This window comes from Dendrobium catenatum, unplaced genomic scaffold (assembly GCF_001605985.2).
Source record: "Dendrobium catenatum unplaced genomic scaffold, ASM160598v2 fragScaff_scaffold_156, whole genome shotgun sequence".
NCBI lineage: Eukaryota > Viridiplantae > Streptophyta > Magnoliopsida > Asparagales > Orchidaceae > Dendrobium > Dendrobium catenatum.
Window position 1 is genome coordinate 1,499,653 of NW_021318618.1, and position 20,107 is coordinate 1,519,759.

Genomic DNA, 20,107 nt, shown 5'->3' on the forward strand with positions numbered 1-20,107 from the left:
CTATTTAAGGAAGACCGGTTCTCTGCTGACACTTTGAGAGTGTGACAGACGAAGGGTTGCTACCAACTGAGAGTGTGAATAGCCGAAGGGTTCGCTGCCTTACTTGGAGAGTGTGAAAGCCAAGGGTTCGCTGCCTACACTAGGAGAGTGTGAATAGCCGAAGGGTTCGCTGCCAACACTTGGAGAGTGTGAATAGCCGAAGGGTTCTCTGCCCACACTTGGAGAGTGTGAAAGGACGGACGATTCTCTGCCAACACTAGGGATTGTGTAAAAGGACGACGGTTCTCTGCCGCACCGGGGAGTGGTTAAAAGAGTGTGGTTTGTTAAAGCTTTGTAAAGGCTTCTCCGCCTTGTTGTGGGTACAAAAGGAGAGTCACTTTTGGTATTAGTGCAATACTCAGAGGGTGCCTCTGGGGAGTGGATGTAGGTCTGGTTTTAGACAGAACCACTATAAATCTGGTGTCATTTACTTTACTGTTTTTACGTTTCCGCATTTTAATTCTTAGTCTTAAAAACTATGTGGTTGAAAAACTTTTTCTACAAAACTTAAAAGAAATAATTTTTATTTCGGTTCAACATAATTTTAAAAGAGGGCTTAAATTTTTAAACTACCAATTCACCCCCCCTCTTGGTAGCCTTTGGGACATTAACTTAGGCTTAACAACCTAATTACTAGACTCAACAAAATATTCATGCAGGTTAATAAGACCTCTAGAAAAATACTCCATTGTAATAATGAAAAGGCCCATCAAGATAGGACCACCTTGCTCAACCCATAAATGTACTTAAAGATTATTTGATTAGGGACAATAATTTTTTAGAGAAAAAGAGCCAAGTAATTCACAATCAATTAAGAAATTGCTTTACTGAAAAAAGTACACATACTGGTAGGTTTAAAATCATTCAAAGAAATATCCCCATTCTTCTTAGGGATAAGCACAATGGAGGAAGAAGAAACAAACATAGGTATGAGATTGCAAAAAAAATCAAGGATAACATTAAAAACATCTAAACTCATAATATCCCAAACTTTTTGGAAGAACTTAGTCGTGTAACCTTCGGGGCCAGACACAGTGTCAGGATTCAAATCAAACACAGTTTTATTGATTTCCTCCAATGTAGAAGGAATAGTAAGGGCCAAATTATTGTCATGATTAATAAGACTTGGAATAAAATGATGGTTATCACTTGGGTCAAGAGTGAAATGGTTATTTATTACATTTTAAAAAAAAATTCACACCATACTAAGCAATCTCCCCAACATCTTCAATGTAAGCCTCTTTCATCAAAAATATTTCTATGAATCATGTTCCTATCTCTATTCCTTTTATCCAAAGCATGAAAATACTTGGTATTATTTTCTCCATCAATATAGTGCCTTGAAACCACTTTCTTCTTCCAAAAAGTTTTTTCTGGTTAATGTAAATTACAAAAATGAGTTATAGCCAATTGAAGAGCAAGAACATTTGCATCAAAAGGATAGTCTTGCGACAACTACTCTTCAGCTATCACAATGTTAGAAAACACATTCGTGAAAACATTCTGGTTCTACCAATTTATTGTTCATTTGAGTTCTATCAACTTGATCCATCACCGATTCATACCTAAAATAGAATGAACAGGGGGGGGGGCATGTCGATTTTCCTGAAACATGCCCATGAAAGGTTGATCCAATAACCAAATGATTTGGAATCTAAAATTGGAGGTGAACATGTCATTTCTATGCTTAAGGAATATGATCAGAAAGAGTTCTAATAAGGTGCTAAATATGTATAGAGATAAAAATATTAATATAATTATTATTAAATAAAACTTGATCCATCCTTTTCCAAAGATTACCATAGTCCTAAGTGAAATTACTACAATTAAAACCAATGTCAATGAGGATGCAATCAAATATTATGCTATTAAAATCCTCTATAGATTGATAAACTAGGTTAGAACCCCCAAGTCTTTCACTAGGAGATGAGATAGTGTTGAAATCACCACTAAACATCTAGGGAGAGTTAATACTATTATGAAAAAGAACAAGTTGGTCCCATAAAGTCTTTTTACTACTATGAGAGGAGACTGCTAAACGAAAGAAGCAAAGCTATGATAGTGCATATAACCAGTACGATAATGAATCTCCTGAGTAAAATCTCCCATAATATCAATAGTAAAAGGATCGTTCCACAAAACCCAAATCTTATTAGAAATATTAACAAAAACATGGTTAAAACCCAATAATTTATCATAGGGACTTCCACTAAGTCCCCTTGGTCAAGTTCACCTTAAAATTGTTTTCACCAATAACATGTGCAAGAGAAGTAGAAGCATTATTAGTATTTAAATAAGCATCCTTATTAAGAGTATCACTACCCATTACAAGTGAGGTCTTATTAGTAGAAGAAGATAAATGGACACTATTAATCAAGTTGTTGTACTTAACGACCTTGACATCCATTTGCTCCTCTGAATGGGTTTCCACCCTTTGCTCCTCCTCATTTGAATTATTAGTCGAGGGTAAATAGTTAATGCTAATAGTAAAAAATTGAGAATACATCTTCCCACCAATTTTGGGGGAAGGATCAGATGGAAGTTCACCTGCCTAGAGAGATGAGGGTATCACAACATTTTGAACCTGAATTGGAGTTCCCCCATGCACATTATGTACAAATTCCTACACATGGTTAGAATTTCCAAAAATTTCCCCTTGTAGATCATTAGCTTTCTCCTTATGGTTGAGTAATTGGGGATGTAATTTAAAACATTCAAAGTTACCATGACTCTGCGTTTTACAAAAACAATATAAAATAGAGAAATTTTCAAATTTAAATTCTTTTTATACCCATTAATCTCATAGCCTATCAAAATTTCCTTAGGATGCTTCATCAAAATGTCCATTTCAACTGAAACCCAAGCTACATATGTTGAAGAAATTGAAGCTGTCGCTTGGTCCATTTATAAAGGTCTACCAAAATCAAAGCTAAAGAAAAAAAAAAGAATTTTGGAACTAAGAAAATGCTGCCTCATATTAGGGTATGATATCCAAATAAAGGCTATAGGCGATTCTTCTCTAACATCAAAATTAGGTGACATCACATTTGCATTCACAATGGCCCGGTGCCAAGATACAACAATGTAGTATATTTGCCTTTGTAATTTTTATAGAAGTAAGCAACCCATTGGAAACAAGGTCAGGTCCAAAGGGTATTTGATGTTGCAGTTCCATATAATAGTATTGTAGTACAATTCATTCTATTATTCAAGTGTGAAAGCACCAATCTATTTCACATCACCTGATTCTTTTGCAAATCCAACTGATTTCATTTGCAATTCTTCATCAGCAATCAAAACTTTCTCTTATATTACCATCTCAGAATTCAAATTTGAATGTTCTTGAAATTTTGCACCATTTTCAGCAACATATGTAAATCTATTTACCTTCAGTTTCAAGCCAATAGAAGATGACGCCTCCGCGTCATTGGCCATCCCTGTAAAAAGATTTCTTATCGGAGAGGAGTGAATAGAAGAATCCTTTTTATCATGGGATTTAATTACCTATTTCCCCTTACCCAACACCAAAGCAGATTCGTGCATCATATTCAAATTACCTTCCTTGATAACCAAGGCCTCTATTTATACATTCCTTCCCTATTTGAAAAACTCATGCTTTTGGATCCACAATGATATAATTCATTAGGACACCACACCAAGTATGGAATGGATATTTTTCAGTCATCATCAGCCGATGAACGGCGACCCTCCAACACCATTCAAACTAAGAGGGGAAAAAGGATCGGAAGAATTAAAAAAAATGAAGCTATCTCTTTATAGAATCTTGGAGTCTATCTCTCTAGCAGTGTGCTCTCTCTCTCCAAGAAACTACACACTCCCTTTATCTAAACTCAGTTATTCAATCATAAAATCATTATTCTATACTTAAGTGTTTAGATTTACATTCAAAGCAAGTTAATAACTTAGATGATTTTATTTAGTTAATTATTATGCTTTTAAAATTTAAACTTCTAGTACTTTATTAATTTAAATTATCACCTAGAGTTTTATATTATTCTTGTTTAAAAAAAATTAATTACTATTTTTTTTTTTTGGTTAAATGAGTAATCAAAGTGCAAGCACGATATAGAGGACATTTTAAACAGTAAAACAATTATGGGAATTTTACTTAAATATAAATCAAACTATTACAACACATGTACAAACAATGTAAATTTATAGAATTAACTTAACGGAATAAAAAACTAGAAATATGCCTTTTTTTATTTAATAGTAATACAAGGTCTAATGGCATAACCATAAAACTACATAACAAAAATATGAAGGCTATAGTGCACTACCTTCCATCAAGACTACAACGAAACTAACAACTATATCAAAATGTTAGGGTTATCATAGCCCACCACAAGCATCACATCACCAAGGGGATCTCGCCAAAGAAAAGAAATAAAAAATATATAAAAATGAAAATTATAATCTCCAACAACAAACTAAACATACCATCTCATCTCTGTCTCCCTCTTTCCCTCTCTCTCTCTCTCTCTCTGGTCAATAAGACAATAAAAGAAATAAGAAAAACAACAACTAAAATTGGCATTCTTAATCCTTTCCTGCCCAAGATCATCATCATCATCATCATTTTGAACATTCTCATTAATGCTTCATTGAACTTAGTAATATAGTGTTAATTTTTCTCCTACATTCCTTAATAATAAGCTTGCCATTCTCTAGTCTCCTTACAAAAATCAATAACTCCTTCCATATGCTCTCTCAACTCCATCATACACTCACTTAAGGGTTTTGGGATTCTAACACTCTTACTACTGCTGGGCATACTAGTTGACCTAAGCTCACTAGGTCCTCCTAGTTCTTTAATATAATTTTAAAAATCTCAATTTATTTTAATTAAAGAAGAAGTGTGGAATAATTCCCCCTCACTTGAATCACCTGTTACTTTACCAGAAACACAAAGAGCATAGATCAAAAAAGGGTGTGCTGAACCTATAGAAATAGTTCCTTTTTTGATATATATCATGGAATAATGGATAAATTTCCTTTATCAATTAAGTAACCAACCTGCATAACATAATTAAACATTTCTCTATCCTTATCACTTCATTAACATTTGTCTTCATAATAGTCTAGCTGAGATAAAATAATGCCAAACTTTCGAAAATTGGGTTAAGAAATATGCATGTAAATTAATTACCTTAACATTCATTATTTTAGCCCCACTTTGAGGTCCACAAAAAAACTTTAAGCAACTCATCAAGGTCAAAAGGTGCTAAACTAATGGAGTAAACTCATCAAACTCCAAATCCTTAAGTTTGTAAACTCAGTTAATACTAGAGGGATTTAATGGTACCCATTTACCCCTCACATAATATTATTTATTATAGTCTCCTTAAAATTTGAAAAAAATCTCTCATACAAAATTTACTACAACAACATAATGTTTCTCATAAATTAGTACCAAACCATAGTTCAATATCATTTGCATTATTGCCCCTTCTGAGCTTAAGAAACCTCTCTTATGGATCAAGTGCTTACAAATAATTGTGTAAAATTCTGCTAAAGAACAAAAAGATATTAATATATTCCTATCATAGAAGAGGATGATCTCTTCTTACTTATAAACATTTTGGGGGCCTTTGCTCACTTAAACTCCCAAGCATAGAAAATACATTCAAATATAATAGATAAGAGAACTAAAAATGTGGTGAAAAAAAATGAAGAATAACACTTCATATTTATGGAATACAATAAGAATTGTATTGATTATATTGGATAAATCAAGGCACAATAAAATACTAAATGATGGTGCAAGATAAATGGAACTAAGATGCAAGTTTGAGAGTAATAAATAGTTACTTTTTGGCTGGATGAATGTTGTAGAGTTTGACACATGCGTGCGCTATAGTCCTAATTAAGACCAAAGTCGTAGCTCCCCAACTAATTAGTTATGATTTTGACTCAACACCATAGCACTAATGACAGTGTTGTGACACTAAATAATGCCTTACAATGAAAAGTAAATCAAGAATACGTTGTTGAATACACAACCCCTAGCACTGTAGAAATAAAACACTTAATACTATGGAATTATAATATATATCACTGAAGGACATACTATGGTAACATAGTGCTACAATGTCTTAAAGTACAGTGTTGTGGTAGTGTATTTTATGTATTCTTTTGAGACTCCAGGGTTGCAGTGTCAAATTTGAATGTTGTGGTGCTTAATAATAAAACACTGTGCCGCTCCAAAGACATATACTACAACATCGGTTAAATTTAAGCACCACACATTTAAAAATATTGGAATAGAGATTGTTTATATTTAAATCAAATTCACATTCTCATTCCCTTGAGTGCTATTCTCAACAATATAATTCAAATCATTCTCTTCTAATTACATAGGTAATCCTATTCCTATACTAACCCCAAAATTATCCATTTTTTAAAAATGCCAGCTACCTGAGTTGTTAAAACTAATAAAGCATCCATTTCATAAATGCTAACAACTCTGTCTTAAAATTTACCCTTTTAAAAAACCATTAAAAATTACTTATCACCATCTCCTTAATTAAAGCATAGGCTTCATCAAAGGGCTTAGACATTAAAGATCATATATCTTCTACATCAATTATGGACCCAAGGGATCCAACAAGCCAAACATAGATTGTTTGAATAAACAACAATTCAGGTTAAGCATGGTGAGGGAATTTTCTAAGCATATCCCTAAATCTCACAAACTTTCATAAATTGTTTCTCCTTAAATTTACGAAAAGATGTGATATCATTCCCATGCTTAGAAGTGTTGAATTCTAGGGAATACATATTAATTAATTTGTGTGCCAACTCATTTAAAGTAGTTATAAAGCCTGGGGCAAGAAATTCAACCACATCATTGCTTTGTACCTTAGAAAAATGGAAAAAAATTATGCCAAATTGCATCATTGCTGACACTATCACACATGAATATTGCACAAATTTCTAAGAAGCTAGCTAAGTTTAGGTTAGGATCCTCAATAGGAGTTTCCCCAAAATTATACATTTTAACCATTAAATTTTGTAAAGTTTCAACACAGATTTATTAGCCTAGATAGTAGATCTATTGATACTTTTGTGAATTCTATCTATTACTGAATTAATATACTCCGTAAGAGATCTAGGATGGTCTTGATCTTGAACTAGTTTAACCATACCTAAGCTAAAGTTTTTTTTTTATTATTTAATTTTTTAAGGGTCCTTTTATTCTCTAAATAAAATAATAAAGGTTCCTTACTAGATTACAATACATATAATAATAAAGAAGTAATTAAATAATAAATAATAAAAGAAAATCAACATGTAAAATTTTATTATTACAAGTTTTTTAAAAACAAAACAACAAGCTTGATACAAGTTACAGGATACAAGTAAGAGTAAATATACTACTTGTTAAACAATATAGATCAATTTGTAATACAAAAATTACTCTTATCCAACAATGACACAAAAAATGTGATGGTGGGCAAAAGGGTAATTCCTTTTATGCATGGATGATGTGTGTTGGGTTGAAATATGCTTAGTTTTTTTATGATATAATTACCCACCAAATATGCAAGTCCATGTGTCGATCAAGTAATAAAGGAATATGAGAGAGTGTGGGTCCCATGAGGAAATATTATACTAATATATAAATGAATTACTAATATTTACTATAGCTCCTTTATTATTATTATTATTATTATTATTATTATTATTATTATTATTATTATTATTATTATTATTATAAATTTTATTATTATTATTATTATTTTAGAGGAAACCCATAGAGGTCTTACACATTGATAAAAAAGAAAGTTACAAGATCCTTAAAGGGACCTCGAGCTCTGTAGTGCTCCAACAAACTATAAAAAAATTCAAAATAAAACTTAATAGCTCAAGGTTCCTACTAAGCACAAGTACAAATTTCCCTTGGTGCAATCTAAGCAGGTTTGTAACTATAACCCAAAAATTTGAGAAGATCAAAAGATTTTCATTAGCCCCTATCTTCTCATCTAAAAAATCTAAAGCCAAAAAACCTGCACTATAAGTATCCTACAAGAAAAAAATCACAAAAATTATAAGAAAATAATTCTCATTTATAACTTTATCCAAAACTAATCTAAAAATCATTAGACTTAGCCAAAACCAACTGATAGATCAAAACCAACATAAATAACAAAAGCAACGTTCCCTTAAACAAGTAATGTTATAACCCAACAATGTACCAACAACATAATTGGACTTATCAAATAAGGTGCAATATTGTTCTTCTAAAGAGTATGAGAATTGGTAAAAAATTTCCATAACAAATGATCCTAAGTAAACCAAATTCATTTATTATAAGAAGAGGTAAAGTGTCTAATAATAAACCCGTGACTGGCATAACCCAGTCATCATCAGCCGATGACCGGCGACACTCCACCACCATTCAAACTAAGAGGGGAAAAAGGATCGGAAGAATTAAAAAAATGAAGCTATCTCTTTCTAGAATCCTGGAGTCTCTCTCTCTAGAAGTGTGCTCTCTCTTTCTCCAAGAAGCTACACACTCCCTTTCTCTAAACTCAGTTATTCAATCATAAAATCATTATTCTATGCTTAAGTGTTTAGATTTACATTCAAAGCAAGTTAATAACTTAGATGCTTTTCTTTAAATAATTATTATGATTTTAAAATTTAAACTTCTAGCACTTTATTAATTCAAATAATCACCTAGAGGTTTACATTATTAATATTTTAAAAAATTAATAACTTTTTTTTGGCTAAATGAGTAATCAAAGTGCATGCACGATATAGAGGACATTTTATGCAATTCAACAATTGGGGGAATTTTACTTAAATATAAATTGAACTATCACAACACATGTACAAACAAGGTAAATTTATAGAATTAACTTAACTGAATAAAAACTAAAAATATGCCATTTTTATTTAATATTAATTCAAGGTCTAAAGGCATAACCATAAAACTACATAACAAAAATATGAATGCTATAGTGCACTACCTTCCATCAAGACTACAATGAAACTAACAACTACATCAAAATGTTAGGGTTATCAAAGCCCACCACGAGCATCACATCACCAAGGGGATCTCACGGAAGAAAAGAAATAAAAAAATATATAAAAAAAGAAAATTATAATCACCAACAACAAACTAAACATACCATCTCATCTTTGTTTCCCTCTTTCCCTCTCTCTCTCTCTCTTGTCAATAAGAAAATAAAAGAAATAAGAAAAACAACAACTACAATTGGCATTCTTAACCTTTCTTGCTCTAGATCATCATCATCATCATCATTTTGAACATTCTCACTAATGCTATATTGAACTTAGTAATATAGTGTTAAAGTTTCTCCTACATTCCTTAATAATAAGATTGCCATTCCCTAGTCTCCTTGTAAAAATCAATAATTCTTTCCATATTCTCTCTCAACTCCATCATAAACTCACTTAAGGGTTTTGGGGTTCTAACACTCTTACTACTACTGGGCAGACTAGTTGACCAAGGCTCACTAGGTCCACCCAGTTCTTTAATACTAATTTCAAAAATCACAATTTTTTTTTTATTAAAGAAGAAGTGCGAAATAATTTCCCCTCATTTGAATCACCTCTTACTCTACTAGAAACACAAAGAGCATAGATCAAAAAAGGGAGTGCTGAACCTATAGAAATAGTTCCTTTTTTTATATATATCATGGAATAATGGATAAATTTCCTTTATCAATAGAGTAACCAACCTGAATAACATAATTCAACATTGCTCTATCCTTATCACTTCATTAACATTTTTCTTCATAAAAGTCTAGCATATATAAAATAATGCCAAACTCTGGAAATTTGGGTTAAGAAAGATGCATTTAAATTAATTACCTTAACAATCATTATTTTAGCCCCACTTTGAGGTCCACAAAAAAACTTTAAGCAACTCATCAAGGTCAAAAGGTGCTAAACTAATGGAGTAAACTCATCAAACTCCAAATCCTTAAGTTTGTAAACTCAGTTAATACTAGAGAGATTTAATGGTACCCACTTACCCCTCACATAATATTATTTAGTATAGTCTCCTTAAAATTTGCAAAAAATCTCTCATACAAAATTTACTACAACAACATAATGTTTCTCGTAAACTAGTACCAAACCATAGTTCAATATCATTTGCATTATTTCCCTTTCTGAGCTTAAGAAACCTCTCTTATGGATCAAGTGCTTACAAATAATTGTGTAAAATTCTACTAAACAACAAAAGATATTAATATATTCCTATCATAGAAGTGGATGATATCTTCTTACTTCTAAACATTTTGGGGGCCTTTGCTCACTTAAACTCCCAAGCATAGAAAATACATTCAAATAGAATTGATAAGAGGACTAAAAATGTGGTGAAAAAAAATGAAGAATAACAATTCATATTTATGGAGTATAATAAGAATTGTATTGATTATATTGGATAAATCAAGGCACAATAAAATACTAAATGATCATGCAAGATAAATGGAACTGAGATGTAGGTTTGAGAGTACTAAATTGTTACTTTTTTGCTCGATGAATATTATAGAGTTTGACACATGCGTGCACTAAAGTCCCAATTAAGACCAAAATCATAGCTCCCCAACTAATTAATTAAGATTTTTACTAAACACCATAGCACTAATGACAGTGTTGTGACACTCAATAATGCCTTATAATGAAAAGTAATTCAAGAATAGGTTGTTGAATACACAACCCCTAGCACTGTAGAAATAAAACACTAATACTATGGAACTATAATATATATCACTGAAGCACATACTATGGTAATATAGTGCTACAACGTCTTAAAGTACGGTGTTGTGGTAGTGTATTTGATGTATTATTTTGAGACTCCAGGGTTGCAGTGTCAAATTTGAATGTTGTGGTGCTTAATAATAAAACATTGTGCCACTCCAAAGACATATAGTACAACATTGGTTGAATTTAAGCACCACACATTTAAAAATATTGGAATAGAGATTGTTTATTTTTAAATCAAATTCACATTCTCATTCGATTGAGCACTATTCTCACCAATAGAATTCAAATCATGCTCTTCTAATTACATAGGTAATCCTAATCCTATACTAACTGCAAAATTATCAATCTTTTAAAAATGCCAGCTACGTGTGCTGTTGAAACTACTAAAGCATTCCTTTCATAAATGCTAACAACTCTGTCTTAAAATTTACCCTTTTAAAAAACCATTAAAAATTACTTAACAACATCTCTCTAGTAGTAAGAATCCTCCTTCAAACACTCTCTCACACTCACTCCTTGAGTCCCCCTTTAGTTGGCATAAAGAACAGTAGGCAAAAAAATTAAGAGGCAATTCTAATTGGACTTTATATGGGAAAGACACAAAAAACCTTCCAAAAATTGCTGATATTCAAGTCTGTACATAGTGGATCGCCCCGTACGATCGTGGATCATTCTGGACTAACTTACTTAAATTAGTTGCATATGAACCCAATGTATATTGGTACGAATTGACTTCGTACCCGATTGTTGTCCCGTACGAACTAAGTTCTTCTAGTATGAACAGTTATACCATGGGTCAGTTTGACAAACTGCAGGAAGTTATCAAAATTGGAAATGTTAAAATATTTTCATCTTGGGACGAATAAGAGTTCATCTGGATGAAATTTTTACAAGGAGCATTTCATCCTGGGACGAATTGAAGTTCGTATGGATGAAATTTTTACAGAGAGCATTTCATTCATGGCCGAATATAGAATTTTGTCTGACAGAAATTTTTCAGTGAGCATTTCATTCTGAGATGAATTGAAGTTCTTCTGGATGAAATTTTTACAGAGAGCATTTCATCCTGGGCTGAATATAAATATTCATCTGAACAAAAATTTTTTAGAGCGCATTTCATCCTAGGACAAATTGAAGTTCATCTGGATGAAATTTTTACAGAGATCATTTTGTCTTGGGCCGAATATAGAATTTCATCTGGACGATCATGACTTTAAAATATTTTCATACTTCTTGTTCGTTCCATTGCTCTTCCAAAGGGATAACTGACTTGATCGTCCCGTACAAACATGTTTCATTTAGTACAATCAATATGAATTTTAAAGATCTCTACAAGTGTGTGTGTGTGTGTGTGCTAAGTTACTTAATTATAATCACTCCCTCTCAAACTCAATGCAGTGAAAAGTACAAGCTTCAATTTATAGATTATCTCATGCTGGATTTTGATTTGAAGTCTTCATTAGTCTGGAGTTCGATTATCCTGAAATGTTAGTCCACACAATAGCAAAAAAAATTCTTCTAAAAAGTGTTAGGAGAAAATAAAACTTTAAAATAATAATATTTGGAATCATCAAAACTTCATAAGTTGCAAGAATGTAAAACATACAAATAGAAACTCTCTCAAAAATCTTTCACTTTTTTATGATGGCAAAATAATTATTGTTTGTATAAATTTCAAATTTTAAGAATCTCCTAAACTCCCCCTGAATTAATGAACATATGAAAATAAGGAGGCATTTCACAACAATTTTATCTTTTCTCTTTTCCTTTCCTTTTTGATACAAAACAAGCACACAGATATAATACAAACAAGAACATAAATACGATACAAATAAGCACATAAATACTACACAAACAAGCACATAAATACGATACAAACAATATTTCTCTCCCTTTTTGTCAACAGCAAAAAGAGAAGAAGAAAGAAGGACATAAATGTAAGCAGTCAAATTATAATCCTTTAATAATTGATCCTTGAAAAGTGATTATAATAAATATTACAAATAAAATAAAATCATTAGATAAATAAAAAAGATTCATAGAATTTAAGAAGAGATATAACATTGATAATAACAAATATATATCAAAAACATGAATCAATTTAGACACTAAGATAAAGAAAATCATTGCAAAAAGGATGAATATAAAATTTGTATATTTCAAATTTCAAAATCAAATATAAATGTACAGAAGATCAATTTGATTTAAGAGATTAATTATATTATGGAAAGAAATAACTACCACATGTGGCGCTTTTGCATCTTTTTCGATAGTTGTGGCACATTTTTGTGCATCTTTTTACTTGTGGGCTAATTTTTTGCATCTTTTTCAAATTTCAAACCATTGCGCATTCCTTTTGATTTTTGTACATTTATATATTTTTCAAAAGTAATCTTAATCTTTCTAAAATCAATAATAAAAATTTTCAAATTTTTCTAACATGAATCACTTTGATGGACCCTGATCTGGAGGAGGAGGAGGAGGTACAGTACTAAAGAAGTTAAAATAATTTCTTATCATAAGCACGTTGGAACTAATATCATTCATCTGCTCTCTCATATACCCCATGTCCTGATTGTTCTGAACATCCTGCTGCTATAAGTGAGTTTCAATTTGATCAAATCTTTGATCAAAATGAGACTCTAAGTGATCAAATCTCTAAACCAAAATCCTTATAATTTGGTTCACTAGCAGGTGCAGGTGCAGATTCATGTTCCTCCTCTGAGTCACTAATAACATATGCTTTACCTGGTTCATCTTTATTGAAGATTACCCTAAAAAATCCTTCATTGTAGTAGAGAGGTTCTTCAAAATCTTCAACTGGATGAACCAAATCATACTTCTTCTCCAAAATGTAGGCAACAAAATGTCCTAAGGCAATGTTCTTCTTTCTCTTATGGGTGATATGACCAATTTCAGAAAGTCCATAAAGATAGTCAAGGATTAGTTGGGCTTCATCTATAGGTTGCATAGTCATAATCAAGTAGGTTACTGTTAAAGGAAGAGGAATAATGTTGACTCTATCATCAGCTTTAGTAATTATGGAAGTTTGAAGAACATGCTGGATGATATGAGCATTGCGAATAAGAGAGGACACTTTAGGCATATGCTCCTTAAATATAATTTTTCTAATCAGTTCATTAATTTCACTCCAATAAATGTCAGCAGTAGTGGTCATGGTATGGACTCTAATTCCCTCAGTCTTTAAGTTCAAAAAGATTCCTAGGTCAACCTTGGTGATTTCAACTTTCTTCATAAATACAAAGGACTTGATTACAGAATGGTCAGAGTTGAAGGACATGTTTGCTAGGAAATAGGGAGAGGTCTCTTTGTTGTAGAGATGGACTAGTGTGACAATGAGACCAAATTGAGTTGAAGCAAACAAGTTCATTACCTGAAAGGTCAGTTGATCCTGAATAAGAACTCTAGACGGGGTGATCTTAGCGGAGGCAAATCAAGGAAAAGATTCTTCATTGGCTTTGGACATAAAATTATCAGAAGAATTTCTTTGTGGACCCTTGGCGAGAACCTTTTGTCGCTTACTTGTACATGCCATGGATAAGATCTAAAGGAAGAAAGGGTTCTGAAAGGGATGTGTGAGTGTGATTGTTGAGTTCAAAGTCGGACAATTTAATGAAATATGACTGTTTGTACAGACAAAATTACATTCATCCCATACAAAATTTAGTTCGTCCTGTACGAAAAAATTTCGTATGGACGAACGAATGAGTCCAAAATGAAACGGCTTTTCGTAATCACATAACTTACGAAGCGACCTTTCATACAAACTTTTGACCAACTAATCGTATAGACAAACAGGTGTTCATCCTGGACGATCAGAAATTTATGATCAATTTAATGGAAGTTGAAACCGTCCCCTACATCGATTCGCCAAGCGTTTGTCTGGAAAAACTGAAGGTTTGTACGTACGAATATAATATTAAAAATGATCTTATCCATTTAAATGTCATTCAATTGTCCCATCATTTCAAAATTTCATCCAGATGATCGTGACGATCGCACAGACGAAGTAAAAAATAAAAACAAAAAACTGCACGCAAACGGTTCAAATCCGAAAGTTGACATACTACACACTTCGTCCTGTACGAAACTATTTTCATCCTGGACAAATGTCACTTAATTTTTCAAAACATGCACTCAATCAAAACTAAAACACAAACACAACAAATACACAATAGAAAAATGAAAACACAAACTCAAAATACAAAAGAAATCACTAACTCAAGGATACACACAAAAAATACTAACAAGAAACACACATCAATGTTAAAGAAGAAACTTTTTTATTAAGCATTCAAATCGATTACTCAAAGCCTTGTTCTTAATGTACTGAAAGTATCAAAGGCTAAAGGTTTTGTAAAAATGTCTGCAAGTTAATTTTCAGTAGAAACATGAGTAGTTCAATTTTTCCTTTGGATACATAGTCCCTTATGAAATGATGCCTGATGTCTATATGTTTGGTTCTTGAATGTTGAATAGGATTTTTAGAAATACAAATAGTACTAGTGTTATCATAATAAATTTGAATAGTGCCTATAGTTAATCCTAAATAAATCAACTGTTATTTCAACCAAATTACTTGTGCTACACAAGTTCTTAATATAATGTATTCAGCTTCAGCAGTAGATAGGGCTACTGAATTTTGTTTTCAACTGGACCAAGAGACTAAAAAATTTCCAATAAATTGACATGTTTTAGAAGTGCTCTTTCTATTCACCCTATAACTTGCAAAGTCAGAATCTGAATGACAAATTATTTCAAAAGAAGAGCTAAACTTAGGATACTAAATTCCTAAGTTCTCAGTTCCTAACAGATATCTTAAAATCCTTTTTACTGCTGTCAAATGTGATTCTTTTGGATTTGATTGAAATCTAGCACACAAACAAACACTAAACATGATATCAGGCCAGCTAGCTGTCAAGTATAGCAAAGATCCAATTAAATTTCTTTTGATCAATAGATTTTCCATTAGGGTCCTTATCCAACTGAACTGAGGAACTCATAGGTGCTCTAACAGGTTTAGCATTATCAATTTCATACCTTTTAAGAATATTTTTAACATACTTTGACTGATTAAGAAATGTACCTTCCTCAATTTTCTTAATGGTAAAGCCTAGAATGTAATATAAATCTCCCATTAAACTCATTTCAAATTCACTACTCATTATTTTAGAAAAATCATCACCAAAATTTTTATTTGAAGATCCAAAGATGACATCATCAACATAAATTTGTACAATGAGTATATCCTTTCCAACTTTCTTCAAAAAGGGAGTTGTATCAACACTTCCTTTTTCAAATGATCTTTCAAGTAGGAAGGTGCTCAATCTCTCAAACCAAGCCCAAGGTGCCTGTTTCAATCCATATAATGCCTTTTTTTATTTGAAAACATGATTTGGTTATTTAGAATTTTTAAAACCTGGAGGTTGTTCTACAAAAATATCATCTTGAATTACCCCATTTGAAAAGGCACTTTTTACATCCATTTGGTACAGTTTAAATCCTCTAAAATAGGTAAAGGCTAATAAAACTCTAATTACTTCAAATCTAGCTACAGGGGAAAAAGTCTCCTCAAAATCAATCACTTCAATCTGATTATACCCCTTAGAAAATAATCTAGCCTTATTTCTAATGACTACTCCTGAGTCATTCATTTTATTTTTGAATACCCACTTACTTCTAACTACACTTTGATCCTTTGGCCTTGTAGTTAATTCCCAAACTTTATTTCTTACAAATTGATTTAACTCTTCTTGCATAGCCAAAATCTAAAACTCATCCTAAAGTGCTTGATCAATATTTGTGGGTTTTATTATTGAAATGAAGGCTGAATGATTGACTTCTTTGTTTAATCCATGCATAGTCCTTACACCCTCACTAGGTTCACCAATTATTAATTCCTTTGGGTGGTTTTTAGAAAATCTCAAATCTGTAGGCAAAGGGTTTTCTATTTCCAAATTTTCTTTCATATTTTCTTTCAAATTTATTTTATCAATCTTTTGGGAGTTAATCTCAATCTCATCTTCTACAACATTTAGCTCTTCCAAAATTCCAGATTCATCAAATACAACATGTGTGGTCTCCTCAATTATTAAAGTTCTTTTATTGAATACTTTATAAGATTTTCCAACACTTGACTATACTACAAAAATTTCTTCATCTGATTTTGGATCAAATTTTCCTAAGGCAGATTTTCCATTATTATGAATAAACACCTTGCAACAAAAAACATGCAAATGTGACAAATTAGGTGTTCTTCCTTTTAGCAACTCATAGGGTATTTTATTTAATTTAGATCTCACATTCACCCTATTCAGAACATAACATGCAATGCTAACCACCTCAGCCCCAAAATATTTAGGAAGTGAGTATTCTGCAAATATGGCACGAGCGGCTTCTATTAATGTTCTATTCTTTCTTTCGACTACCCCATTCTGTTGAGGGGTTCTAGGTGCAGAAAAGTTGTGATTAAATCCTTTCTCCTTATAAAAATCCTCAAATCTTTTATTTTGAAATTCTCCTCCATGATCACTTTATATAGTCATAATTTCACATCCTAGCTTTCATTGAATCCAAGCCAAAAAGTTTCTAAATTCTTCAAATGATTCACTTTTATGAAATAGAAATCTAACCCCTGTGAATTTAGAGTAATCATCCATAATCAAAAACCTGTATACCTTTTCTCTTAGACTTACAGTTCCAATTGGTCCAAAAAGATCCATATGCAAAATTTCCAATGGTTTACTAGTTCTAAGATCCTTATTGGACTAAAAAAGAGAACTTCACATATTTTCCTAATTTATATGCATCACAAAGGTGGTCCTTAGTCAAGTCTAGTTTTGGTAAACCTCTCATTAGGTTCTTTTGGGTAATCCTCCTAAGGTTTTTCATGCTAGAGTGATAAAGTCTCCTATGCCAAAGCCATGATTCATTAGAAATAGTTTTTAAACAAAAAGCAGTAGGAGTTTGAATGCAATTCAAATCTAGCATATACACATTGTTTATTGTTATACCATTCAAAACATAATTTCTATTTAGGCTTAATATGCAGCTAGTAGGAAAATATTTTACACAATACCCTTTGTCACATAGCTGGCTTATACTTAACAAATTATGCTTTAAGCCTTCTACCAATAATACATTTTCAATGTAAAAATTTTTAAGATTTCCAATCATACCTGACCGAACCACCTTCCTTGTGATATTATCTCCAAGTGTAACCTTGCCTCCACTCCTGGCTTCCAGCGAAATAAATTGTGCAGTATCTCCTGTCATATGCTTTGAACATCTGCTGTCCTGGTACCATATGCTCTCACGAGATCTTGTGTGAGAGTGACCCTCCTCTTGATCTGATTGATCAAGATTATCAGCCATTAAGCATAGATCAGTGACTTCCTCTTCCTTTTTTGTCTCTGACAAGTCCGAAGCTAAGTCTATCCAGAAGCTCTTTAGAATTTCTTCTTGCCCTTCTTCACAATTGGTTTCTCCTCTACTTTCTCCTTGCTAGGAGTGGCTTTGAGTTTTGGGCAGTCTGTCTTAAAATGTCCAGGTTTCCTGCACTCATAGCAAATAACATCATTTGAAACCTTGACATTTCTATTAAATTTACCTCGATTCCATTGCTGTCGTCTCTTCTGCTTCCTCTTTAGAAAGCTTCAGAATTATCTAGTCATTAATGCAATGCCATCTTCACCTCAGGTTGTGAGTGTTCACTCTTAGATTCCTCAACTTTTAGTGATATATTCTTTTCCCTTCGTGATTCACCTGCATTAATCTTTCTTTTGCTAACTCCTTGCTCCTAAGCAATTAGGGAACCAAGAAGATTATCAATAGAGTAAATGTTTAGATCTTTAAACTCTCTAATTGCAGTAATTTTAGCATCATAAGTAGTAGGCAAACAACGAAGAATCTTATTAACCATTTCAGCATTCGTAAGTTCCCTGCCCAATGCATGTAAAGAGGTGACTATTTGTGTGAATCTTTGTATATATCAGAAATTGATTCATTTGGTTTCATACAAAACAGTTCATAATCATGCAATAAGATATTAAGTCTAGATTGTTTAACCTCATTAGTCCCCTCATATGTTATACAAAGTCTATCCTATATGTCCTTTCCACTCTTGCAAGTAGAAACCCGCATGTAATCTTCTGATTTAAATGCACAAAAGAAACTATTCAACCATTTGGTGTTTAGTTGTGCTAAGTCACATTCTTCTACTGTCCAGTCCACAAACGGTGTTTCAACTCTAACTCCGTCAACTAGTCTAGTTTGTTTTGTATACCCTTCCTGAACTAAGATTCACATAAGGTAATCAAGTGACAATAAAAATGTAGACATGCATGTTTTCCAAAAATCAAAAGGAATATTATCGAATAATGGAGGTCTAGTTATAGAGTAACCCTCAAGTGTATTTCAGTTTCCAAATGTAGCCATCTACGTTAATCAAAAAGTAGTCTAAACTTATGATTTTGAAACAATGCTCTGATACCACTTATTGATACTTGTTGAATATGAATTAGATTGTTAAATCTAAGCTTATATCCTAGCGGCTAACCAGGAGGGGGGTGAATTGATAATTAAAAGTTAATCCATCTTTTAAAAATTTAAAATTGAGAATTAACTTTACTAAATTTCATATAAAAAGATTTTTCAACCACAAGTTAATACAGTAAAAATTAAAAGGTAGCAAAAAATAAAAAGACACAAGATTTATAGTGGTTCGGTCAAATATGACCTACATCCACTCCCCGGAGGCACCCTCCAAGTATTGAACTAATACCACTAGTGACTCTCCTTTTGCACCCACAGCAAAGTCGAGAATCCTTTACAAAACTCTCTTCCACCACTACCCGGTGCGGCAGAGAACCGTCATCCTTTTACACTCTTCCTAGTGTTGGCAGAGAACTGTCCGTCCTTTCACACTCTCTCGGTGTAGGCAGAGACCCTTCGTCCTTTCACACTCTCTAAGTGTGGGTAGAGAACTAATCAGCTGTTCACACTCTCCAAGTGTCGGCACAAAACCGGATCTCTTTGACATATCTTCTTACAAGAAATCTAGAAAGAAGAATGAAAAGAGTGAAGTAAACAAAAAATCACAAGTAGAGATTCTTACCTTTGAGTATCAAGTGAATCTTTCACGCTCCAGTAGTAAGAATCCTCCTTCAAACACTCTCTCACACTCACTCCTTGAGTCTCCCATCAGTTGGCACGAAGATCAGTAGGAAAAAAGATTAAGAGGCAATTCTAATTGGACTATATATAGGAAAGACACAAAAAAACC